The sequence below is a fragment of the Coptis chinensis genome, chromosome 8 (assembly GCF_015680905.1).
Source record: "Coptis chinensis isolate HL-2020 chromosome 8, ASM1568090v1, whole genome shotgun sequence".
NCBI lineage: Eukaryota > Viridiplantae > Streptophyta > Magnoliopsida > Ranunculales > Ranunculaceae > Coptis > Coptis chinensis.
In genome coordinates, this window is record NC_141463.1 from 62,711,473 (window position 1) to 62,724,383 (window position 12,911).

The 12,911-nt window shown below is 35.1% G+C and overlaps 1 pseudogene; it reads right to left on the reverse strand.

Annotated features, from left to right (window-relative positions):
• Positions 1-2,249: 2,249 nt before the first annotated feature.
• LOC147482325 (uncharacterized) lies at positions 2,250-5,662 on the reverse strand (annotated as a pseudogene).
• Between the last annotated feature and the right edge of the window lie 7,249 nt (positions 5,663-12,911).

Sequence of the window (12,911 nt, forward strand, 5' to 3'; positions counted from 1 at the left end):
CGCACTGCTGATTCAATTATACAGATCTTATTGAAATACTACAAGTTTTCTCTTGAAGAGGTGAAATCCAGAACCCATGTGTTTGGTTCACAAATCAGATCTGCGTTCGACAAATAGTTTCTTCTAATCTATAAGTTTTTGTTTTTATTGTATTTTCTTCATTTGTCTGGCAGTTGATTAACAAATGAAATTCTAGGGAATCATTTTTGGAAATTAGGTGCACTTTTAAAGAAGACGGAAGCAGTTTTTGCTGAACCACGCAACTAAGTGAGTATTTTTTCTATCTCTTCTTCAATCTTAATCTTGTTGAGCAGGAGAGCCAAATATTTGGTGCACGCTTTGATCTAGTTGGTCTTTTGAACCCCTATTTAAACGTTTTGATCGAAAAAAAAGTTGGCGTTTTAATCACTAAACACCGCAAACAACATTTTGGTTATTTGAACAGCTGAGATATATTATTCCTTCAGTTTTTGTTTTTGGGCATTGAAAATGTTATGCCTTTCTACAAATGTAGCTTTTCATAAACGCTAATGGTGCTTAACTTCTCTAGATTTATTTGATAAAATGTCGGGCATAGATGTTGTTCGAAGGTATTCAGTGATTTTTTGATAATGGACAACTAGACCAATTACATCTTAACTTGTTTTGCTTAAAAGATATATATAGGGATAGAGGCACATTTACTGTAGCCACATTCTAGACACAGCCAATCCCATCCCTCTATCTATTTCAATCCAACGGATACAATCAATTCTCAATTAGCAATATGAAATTTTGCAAATTTCGGAAATATATTTTTACTGAAACAAAAAAACGAAATTTTCAAAATTTAGATTCAGACTCCTCCTTCTCCCCTCTCTCTCTTCTCTCTTCTCTCTTCTCTCTTCTCCACTCTCTCCAAACAACCACGACTCTCTCTCCACCACTCCAAAAATAGGCGACTCTAGACCTCAATTTCTCTCTTTCTCGATCTTAAAACTCCCTTTCTCTCTTTCTCGATTTAAAATCTAGATCTACAACTCTCGAGGAAAGCTTTGTCTATCTACAACTCCAAAACAGGTATCATTTCATTCTCTCTGTTTCAATTATGTTTTCTTCATGGGAAAACTGATTGATTAAGTGATCATTGAGAACGGCTACGAATTGAGCCTCGCCAACCTATGCTTGCTGTGCATGATTCCGCGTAGGTGAAACAAACAAGGACACCATTACTAGCATCATAACGGAAGAAACGTTGAAGGGTGAAGAAGCCATAGGTGAAAGAAGGGTGGGTGGAATGTTAACAAATTGGAGTAATGCAGAGAACTACTTGAGAGACGAATATATAAGGTGTGAGAAAAGAATAATAGATCTTTGGTTTACAGGGTACGAAGCATGCAGGACTCTTTAGTTAACTAAGAATCAAATGCTTAGAATCCACTAATCAAGGAAGTAAGATGAAGAAACAAGAGACGTAAATGAAGATTACTGAGTTCGAGTTGAGTGGGTCTCTTTAACTGATTAACTCTAAATCTTCCATCATTATCTCTTACCGAAATCTTCGTTGTAGTTAAGATGTAAAGACTGAAGAGTTTCTGTTGTTGCAATTAAGTTTAAATACTCAAGATCTTGTGCTACTGGGAGTCTCACTATATGTGGCACTGTGACAAATGTGAGACTAAAATTTAGATTTATTTGTTCATTCATTTTTATTAATTTTAAGTTTCAACTTACGAGCGACTAATTCTTGCAACATACTCATTTTGCTCCTGTAACTTTAGAGTGAAGAGCGGTGAAAAAAGAGATATTTATACTCGTGACGTGGAGTTATTTACAGTCGTGTTAGAACTTAACAAAACATCTAGTCTATCAATTATGCAAACCCAAGACAATCGTTGCCAGATTAGAGAGAAACATGATACAATGAGAATGAAATACAATGCACAAGAAACATAGATTCAAACATAGTCGACCTAGAAACTACTCTCCAACAGTTGGTTTAATACCGTGTGGTTCCAAGCCGAATCCACCTTCTAATCATACAAAGCTTGTCAAATGATTCACATGTCTGAGTATCAATATTTGTTACAGCCAAACAAAGAAAATTCAAAAATGACATAAACCAAGTAATAGACGGACCCAGAACTGTCAAAAACAATGACATGAACCAAGAATAGACGGACCACGAATTCTCTAAAACAATGGCTTTTGAATCATTTTCATTTCATATGAGCCAACCATGTGTTTTTACGGCTGCCATGGCGAGAAGGTAGACCTTCAAAACCTTTTCTTTCTCAACTTTGTCCAAAACCATGTGTAATCCAACTTAAACACCAGCCATGTTACATAATAAGGCATCCATTATTTTAAACCAAGTCCAAACGACAGCTTCGGCCGTGTTTTGTTTTTATCCAATAGCTTCATCTGATTTGATCTTTCTTCCTCTTCTTCCAATTTCTTTCTCCGCATGGCCTCTTCTTTCTGCCTTTGGAGTTGTTCCAGCTCCCGGTAGCGTTCCTCCTCCTTCCTCTGCTGCTCTAATGCTTCTCTTTTTTTAGCTTCTTCCACTCTCCTTCGGTTCTCCTCTAGCATCTTATCCAGCTCCTCTCTCTCTCTCTCTACGAGCTTGTTCCTATGAGATACCAAGCCACAATTTTAAGATTTTAGCATAAAACAGGTTCTACGTATAACAATAGATAAAGCCAATTAAAGAGATCATCATGAAAGTTTGACTTTGCAGAAACTTTAATAAATGTAACATCTTAGTTCATAATCAGTCCATCATATCAATCCGATGAAAATATTTGGCTCATTCGCGCTTTTAGTTTAAGAACACTATCAAGATTAAGCAATCAATATCGACAACGGAGAGAACAATAAGCTACCTCTTTCTGCCGAGCCTCTATAAGAGCGGCTTCCTTTTCTTTTCAAGTTGAGCAAGCAACCTCGTCAAGGAGTTTATTGCGACCTTCCTCAATTCGCCTTTGTATCTCGAGCTTTACTTCCTCAGAGTTCAGTCTCTCTTCAACTTGCTTCTTAATTGCCTCTTCAACTCTCTTCACAGTTTCTTCTTCTAATAGTTTCAACTCCACTTCACGCCGACTTTGATAAAACAAGAAAAAAGTCAACCAGAAAATGACCTTTAACACGTAAGAGCACAACACTTCTATTTCCAATTAAATGTTAAACGGAAGCTGCAGTGTCAGATCTACGTAATTTATAATGAATGACTAACTAACCTTTCCTTCATCAAGACACTAAATACAAGCTTATGCTAATAAGGCATACCTCTCTAACAGATTTCTGATCCAAACAAATGAGTATTCAAACCGGTGAACGAGATAAACGAGGCACCAATTGCATCATCAAATATTACAAGTTGAACTATAGCGGTAGCTTCCTTCAAGAAAGCCTCGCCGAGAAGAATGTCAAGTAACCCGTTGCAGGTTTAAAACTAATCACGAAAGCACTTCAATCCTCACATTAACTACAACTCTGACACAACCAGATTTATTAAATTTATTCAAATACAAGAAAAATGTTTAGGAATTGACTTTTGGGGAACAACAACCAGTGAACAAGAGCAAATGATTCCACCAAGGAAAGATTTTTGTGCAAAAAAAACTCTCCACTCTATCCCACAAGGGTGACGGCAGAGTTCAGTTTGATTATATAACTTTTATTCTTTTATAGCATAGCTTCACACTCTTACTACCCATATTCATCTTGACCATCTAGTACAGATATACTGCCAACATTTTATTAGATGTTTGAAAGACGAGGAACTTCCACAATACTCTCGAGCGATTGATATAAGTGCGGTGAATTGCAACCCCCCCGGGTATCAACGGTAGAAAAAAAATTAGACACAAGATTATTTTCCTGAGTTCATTCAACTTCTCTCTATTTTTTTTTATAGCGTACACCTTTTAAAGTTAATTGTTTTGCAATTGAATTCACGCTACCAGAAAATGGTCATAGCTTCCCTAAGCTATCAAGAGCAAAACTATAAAATTTTAAAACTGGAGAACAAATAGATTAACAGGAAAAGAAAAACAAAATATTATTTACTTGTGATTAACTTTTGCACAAAACGAGTCCATGATTTCCAAATATCATATTTAAGTCATTTAACTTTCAGTGAATGCAACTAAACGGGGAATAAAGAGCTCAAATAAAGTGCTCGATGCGAAGTAGACCGAGGCTCCTATTCCGCTTCATTCACTTCGAGTTCGATGCACATATGCATTAAACATTTACAATCGATAACATCCGGTGATTGTAGAAGCCATAAGATAATTAACTCATACATTGGCGGTGGAGAAAGGGGTTCACAATGATTGTCCATGTGAATCAGGCCATACAAACCAGTACGACAGCTTGTGAAATGTCGAACAAAAAAATTAAGCACCCAAAGAGTTGCAAAACATATTCAGCGTCTTTCTACCATCAACTAACTATCACGTATCACCTACAATAATTTCTGACAAAATCCAAAGTTTCTCATGAGCTAAGAGAATCAAGAAGGTTTTCAAGGCCACAAGGCAAAGAGTAAAGGACCCTTCAAAAACATATATGAAGCCTTTCTCATAACTAAAAGAAAATCCATATGAAAACTTTTGGCAGATTTATATAATAAATGCCTAGACATCACCATTTGAATATCTGAAGTTGAAATATAGGAGCCTTATTGCAAATTACATGCAAACGTGATACAGTGCTAGTAGATACATAGTATTCAAGAATTACGGAGTCATGACTTTGAATCGAGCAGTAGATCCCATGGATTATTTAATTCCGCACACATAGAAGAGAAATAAGGATACTGATGAACCCAAGCTTGCAAGAAATTATACATAAAGGATATAAAGGATAAAGTTTGAAACAATACTGAACTTACTCTTTACTTTAAACACGAGAGAGAGAAAAGATATATTATAGTATGCTAGTACAGACATGTAAAATGACAGTATACCTTTGCTTTTCTTCCTCTTCAATTTTCAACTTCTCAATAGCATTCTTGGCGGTCTATAGCACCAACGCCGGACTACTAGACTTGTTGTTAATAGGGGACACCGAGGAGCTCGTGACTTCTACGCCTCTTGTGACGCCTTTGGAGTTGGAGAACGAATTGTGCGACGCGCCTTGGAGTAGGTGAACGACTTTTGTGTCGTCGTGGAGAAGTCGAATGACTTCTTCGTCCCAGGCAATAAAACAAAACAAGAAGGAATACTTGAACAAATCAACTCTCGAAGCGTAAAAACTAATATCATGAAAAATCCCACCACCTAGCGCATGTGTTTTCAATACAACGGTACGCTACCTCATATATTATTAAGAATACCAATTGTGCTCCATTCATGAAATCTTGATGCCCAAATCAAGCAACCAAAGGAAAATCAACGAAATCCTTCACCTGCTTAAATCCTACAAGAAAAGGAGCACCTATGTTCTTTCATTATCCTTATAAGCACCATGTTCTCTACGCCCCTCGTCACATTAACCATTTGGGACTTAATGTTCTTCTGTGAAACTTTACTTTCATCGTGCATACATACTCTCGAGATGACTCAACCAAACAAACGATTTGGGGTGCAAAGTTCAAAACATCGAGTAACGGAATGGGTTAGCTTTTGACAAAGCAACAATATCTTCCTTAAGCAAAATGCATACCAAACACCATAGTACAACATAACGTCCACTTGAGCACGTAAACAGTAAAACAAGTTAATTTCCCAATCATGTTTAGTAAATAAATCACAATGTACACCAAGGTCAACAAAATACAAGCTTTACCACTTTAGTATTTCCACATCTATGTGCCTATATATAATTATGTATTGCCTATATACAATTGATTGATTTCGAATAAGGTATACAAATAAACAAACAGATATATAATAAATAAAGGATTACCGGCTACGGGAATAGAGAGAGTCGTGGTTGAGTGGAGAAGAGAGAAGAGACAGTGGAGAAGGAGGAGTTTCAGAGCCACATTCTCGATCTAAATTTTGAAAATTTCATTTTTTTTGTTTCGGTAAAAATATATTTCCGAAATTTGCAAAATATATTTCATATCGAGAAAGAGAGAAATTGAGGTCTAGAGTCGCCTATTTTTGGAGTGGTGGAGAGAGAGTCGTGGTTGTTTGGAGAGAGTGGAGAAGAGAGAAGAGATAGAGGGGAGAAGGAAGAGTCTGAATCTAAATTTTGAAAATTTCGTTTTTTTGTTTCGGTAAAAATATATTTCCGAAATTTGCAAAATTTCATATTGCTAATTGAGAATTGATTGTATCCGTTGGATTGAAATAGATAGAGGGATGGGATTGGCTGTGTCTAGAATGTGGCTACAGTAAATGTGGCTCTATCCCTCCCCTATATATATATATACTAGCCATTTGGCCCGGCCGATGGCCGGACTTGCTATATAGATAGCTAATGACTTAAAAGCTTAAAGTCTATTTGAATAAATAATATATGTATATTAATAGCTAATGATTCATTGCTTATAATATATGTATACTTTGTTTGAAGGGTTTATACATTCTAATTCACGGGATAGATTTCATATTGGGAAACTCCATTGTAAATGATGTTCATAACTACATATATTTAGACACTAAATTTTGCTATTGCCCGAAATAATCTAAGGATTGCTTCAATGTATCATGTACTTGAAGTGACTTAGAAAAATACTGCAAAACCATATGTTATTATGGGATGTTGTGTTGTAGCCAGCTTCAAATTTGGACTTCCGCAGTCAATGCCTCATTTAGAGCTGCCATATTTGACACACGTCAAACACCTATTTTACTGAAAATTTAGATTACCTATTAGTTTACTCATAGGTGAAAATGTCAATTAAATGTGCCGCTAAACTTCTAGACAGTTAAGTGGGTGCATGAAAAGCGGTGAGCGACCATTGGTGCGTCCAAGGTACCATTTTATGAGTATTACAAAAAAAAAAAATACTCCCTTTCAATAATTCTATTGCTCCGACTCATGCTTTGTGACCGAGTTGTTGTTCTGCTGCTGTTGTTCTTGTGGCTGAGGTGACATTTGTTGTTGATGCGGCTTCAATTGAAACATGTTAAGCTTGTTAGTCTGTTGATGCTTTGTTCTTTGGAACATCCGGGGTTCATGGATAATTGCTGAGCAAAGCTAGAATTGTGTACTTCTCAACCCAATTGTGTTGTAGCCAGCTTCAGTCGCTAGACTTCCGCAGTCAATGCCTCATTTAGAGCTGCCATATTTGACACATGTCAAACACCTATTTTACTGAAAATTTAGATTTCCTATTACTTTACTCATAGGTGAAAAGGTCAATTAAATGTGTCGCTAAACTGTTCGATTTGGTTCCATTGTCACATACATTTAGACCCCAATCAATTCAACACAAACAATGATAGTTAGCATTTCATAATAAGCTTTTTTTTGTCAATTTCGAATTCATAAAAAAGATAAATGATAAAATGAATAAATCATCAAAAAATAAGAATGGGGTATAAAAAAAATTTAAGTTCTAGGCATGTGTTTAGAACGGAATTGTCTAGTTACAACTCTGACTGCACTAACACCACTTGTGAAGTTGACTGCCTCAAACGTCACTACTGTTCCCAATGGTGAAGTTCTTTTGTTACATTGTCACTAACGAAAAACATTAGATGATGTACGTTGAAGAATCAGCATGGTCCTAAGGAACGCGCGACTTAAACTTTTCCAGAAGTCTGCCGTGAGTAGTAAACTACAATGATCAATGTCTGCTTCAAGGAAAAAAAATAAATAAAAAATAAAATTGGCATGCCGAATTGCCGACTATTTTCCAAGCCTATATAGCAAATGATTCTTGTAACTTCTTTGTACTTCCTTTTGGTGATCAAATGCATTGTTGACTTTTGATGAGAAAGACAAATGTTGTAAAGAATATATCATTCAAAGAAAAAAATAAGATTAAATGTTACACTTACACTTTAGTAAGTCTAAATTGAGAAAATCCAATTTATCTGATGGCAATACCTTTAGGTGTTGGGTACATTTGGTAAGTCATAATTGGAAAATCCAGTTCATCTGATGGCAATACCTTTTGGTTTTGGGCTTTTACAGAGAAGAGGCGATCGACACAAAATGTGAAGGTACAATATGTGATGGATGAGGATCATTCAGTGTGAACTTCAACCACTTTCTGAGTTCTTGGGAACATCTTAATTAAGCAGATAAGATTCATAATAATATTTCTACAATAGCATTTCTCACGAGTGTAATGCGACCTTATTCAGAAATTCAACGGGTGTTACATACAAAAATTTTAATACAAAAATGAGTTTCAAAGGAGAACTGAATGAGAGTATTTCCACCAAGGAGAAATTCAGTTTTTTGCATCCTCCTCTTTCATCTTCTTTGCCCATCTGCGCTTCTTGTAATCTAATAGCATCTCCGGCATTTTCTTCATCAATTCAGCAGTATTTATACATTACATATGCAAGACCCATTTCTTATGACAATAAGCAAGTCCTTTCAGAGTCATTTGAATATACGGCAAAAGAAGCATTCACACCAGTAGTAGAGTATGAGATATTCTACAACACAAATCCAGTAGTGCAATAACCAAAAAGAGAGTCACTCAGTCATCCATTCATAGTTAACAAAACAATACTGCTGAATTGTTCCATGTAAATGCAACCAATAAGTTTTCCATTTCATACACCACAACATATTTGGAGGGAAAAAAGTAACCTTTGATGCACCAAGCAGCAAGCTATTCCAAAAGAAGAACCCCATCCTTGACTTAGTGAAGAAGATTCAAGAAACTTTGACTTGTAATCACCACAAATATCTTCTCCAATTAATGTTGATATAGCATCGGTCCAGATTGATTGGTCCTTGGCACATTCATAACTCTGTTCGCACCAAGCAAAGATCAAGTAAAGCATCGTATGCAGTAATACTCCCAGTTTGGTATTTACTTCTTTTCATCGACTCATATCATGATCAACCGGTTCTCGTCTTTATTCCAAACCCCTCGCAGAAAGCATCAATCAGAATTATTAGCACCGGCCGACAGAAACGTAGTAGAATTTAACCATTCAACAAACAAAAAAGATAAAACACGCACCAAACAACCCTCGGGGGAGCGGGGGTTCGGCCCAATGAGTTTCCACTAACAGAGTACTCTCATTGAAAACTGATGCAGCAGAAAGACGACAAATGAGAAAAAGGATCACCATATTCTTCCCATTCGTCTCACGCCCAGTGTAGAACTGTCTACTATGTCACCAGGTGTGACTACACATGAACTTGAGCTCTTCTCAGATGACTGATTCTTCGTGCCACTTAAAGCTTGTGACTCATGAAGTAATGCATCCAACAGGCAACTGTTCCTTGGTGAAAGACAATCTGGCACTGAAGTAATGCTTTCATTCTTAAGAGGGCACCGAGAGTGGGCTTTATCCTCTTAATTACCGCTAGGCTAATTCACGACAACAATATATAGACTGAGAACCTCAACAAAACAAAACCATATAAACACAACATTGCACTTAATTACTTTGTTTTAAGAGGAAATAAAGAAAGGAAAAACATTATTTGTTTTTTTATCTTAATTTTTCAGACATGGAGCTTCAGTTGTGGCATGTGGAGAAATATAGTGAATTCAAACACACGTGTAAACTAAAACAACTAAGAATAAGAAAATGCAGCCATTTGTTAAGCAATCCTATTGAATGAGATGTCTCCAAGATTCAGTTTATCTCACCAATAAAATTCACGTGATCAAAATTTCAATCTCAACCCAATTATGAAAATTACATAGAGGACATAGGTTATGTAAGAGCAATTGCTGAACTTACCAAATATAAACTGAAGTAATAGGATTTTAACTAAAAACGAAGATTGAGAAATATCTAACCATTAACAGTGTTACAGTGATATAGTCATGTAAGTGTTGCATGTAATGAAAACCAAAAGAAATATATTCAAAGCTAAAGAAAAATAGGGAATTGAGAAGGCGACTTCCCCTGATTTATTGTAATATTTCTTATTTTCCTCCTGAATTTTCGTGAGTAAAAATTGACATGGACACCCTTAGAGTAAATCCCTGTTAAAGCTAGCCAAAGTTCAAGCAAAGACTACCATATAAAAAGTTTAATACCTACTAATGTACCATAATGGCAAAAAAGAAAGAATGAAGAAAAAAAAAAATATATTTCCTATGAATATTATGCCCTATTCAAGTCAAGCTCATGATGAATACTATTTCAAGCATTAATAAATATGTATATATATATATATATATATATATATATATATATATAACTCTTTTGACGGTCGATGGTCTTTAGTAATGATTTGATTATATCTTAGATAGTCTGTAAGTGATGTTGGATAGTTGAGATTGTGTTCTCAATTATTGCTACAATCTGAAACATAAAAGCTAACAATTAAGTGCTTGGGAAGAAACAAATGAATTTCGGTTGCCAAATGAAAACTAAACTGCAAATCAATTTGAATTATCCATAAGTAATGCATATGTCGAGTAATTAGAAAGTAAATTTTTCCATCCCAATTCAATTTCAATCTATACTCGGTTTCTTCTATAAAAATCATTCAATGCAAGCCTAAAAGGTAATTTGATGCTTTCGAAAAGTTGAATATGATGTATTGATGCCTTCACGGAAGGATTATATAGCCGCTAAATTATTAGTTGAACATGGTAATGATTGTATTGATAAATTCACCGAGTGAATTGCAGGGGAGAAATTTTAGGGGAGTATTCTTACAGCAAGTTAATAATTCAAAAGGAATTTTCTAACCAATGAAAACTATCTCATGCAACCAAACATATCGTTCATAAAATCAAACACTTGTCAGAATTATAAATCACTAATAATATTGTTTGCATACGAATCATATCCTTTTCATGAAGTGGTTGTGTTCAGAGCATATTTGGCTGAATGCTATTTAATAAAAACAATGAGAGTGGTTTCAATCAAAGAATAAGAAGGCAATATAACTGTGGTTAAAACATAAATCAATTCAAACATTTTATTAGTACGAAAAAAAAACTGAAAAACAAATATATTTACCTCAGTTGAAGCCGTATTGACAACCTTGCTCCACTTTTTGGTAAAATACTAAAATTCAACATAAATTGTTTTAAGTTCTAGCGGTTACACATAAGAAATAAAAAATTCCAAATATTAAAATAAACCATATGCATGATAAGCTCTAATATATTAGGTTTAGACGTCTGTTGTATTTTTAAGCATGCCTGTCCGTTTCAGACTTCCAATTAAAAAGCTACATCAACAAAAATAAAATAAAATAGATATATCTAACAGGTTGCTAGTACATTTGGTGTAATATCTATCGCATGACTCTTATAGTCTGGCTTTAGTTACCACCACTGCAACAAATTCAACCTTATGCGATTGTAGAGACATTTTAATAACTTCATTATACCACCTGCTCGATTGTTGTATGCTACCACTAAATTTGTATTAAAAAAAACCCCATTTCAACAACACTTTGGAGGTCATCCTTCCAAAAGATTTATGGCCAGGCCTGCTATTTTAAAAGTTTTCATTTTGGTCCTTTAAATTTTACGTTATAGAATAGTAACATGTAGAGGACAATTTGTCAAGTTATGGGTGCTTCTGACCAATTAAGAATAGAAGTAACTTCTTAGCCTCATTCAGTATTATGCATATGAAATATTGACTATTGATACAAATTACAGATTGAAACTTCTGAAGGCAATTGAGTCTTGTTGATATGTACATACATCTTCTGAAACCTATGCAAACTACTACTATTATGCATGTCTCTATGTACCAATGTCGTATGCTAGACTGTGTAGTTCATTCAGTTCAGTAGCTCTATTAACTTCTTAGCATCTCTTTGTGCTTGCCAATGCCTAAAGTGCCACCTGAAACGTTGCAAAGGGCTTTATGGTCACAGAGACAGGACCATTCTGTCGCTTTTGGCAAGCAGCATACTTATGCACCATGTCTTGAATCCCTACAAAGGCCACCAGGAACTCCACAACTTGTATAACGATTATCCTTCTTAGAATGTAACCCTCTTGATCAACGAAAGTTGTCAAACATGAAAAATCTATTAAGACTTGGCATAATCACAGTAAGTAGTGCTAATGGGAAAAAATCAAAGAAAAAAAACTATACAAATATTAAAGCTAAAAATGATCTCAATGATCATAAAATTCTACAATGATCAGTACATACCTGCTAATTAGAAGTTCTAGATTGGAATGACCATGATACAGTAACCATTCTTGTTTATCAAAGCAAGTGGGGAGAAAAAATCATATCGCAAAATTATGTCGATATCAAATGCAAATATACCAACCTTAAATAATTACCTTAGTTTGGAATATGTACGATCCACGCTAGAAAAGAAGTCTGCACAAAAATTTTGCGGTGGGTTCATCAAATTATAACTGACAAACCAAAGAATATCCTCTATCAAATCTACTTTTGTTCATTAAATCATGTCATCCCCTTGCCATGTCCAATTGATATCATCTAAAAAAGAAGAACCTACCACAAAAGAGCCACCAATGAAAAACTATGCATGAAGAATCGAATATCAAAGTAATTAAATTGCGCACTAACAGATGGTTATACAATTAGTCCAAGATTAAAGAGGCGATGAATCTGTAAAACCTTAAAGATTGAACATAGTAAAGTAGTTGATACACATAAATATTCTTACAAACCCCTTTTACTGTATTGCCCAATCATGATGAACAACAACAACGGTAAGTAGTTGAATAACACTGACTTCCAAAGTTTACCGCTAGAGTATGGAATTGAAGTATTGAAGAAGTAAAGTCAAAAAGTGATCTCCAAAGGTTGGATTGATTGGATGCTTGGAAATCCACAACTTCAGCCTTCCCTTGGTAAATATTTTCTGCTATG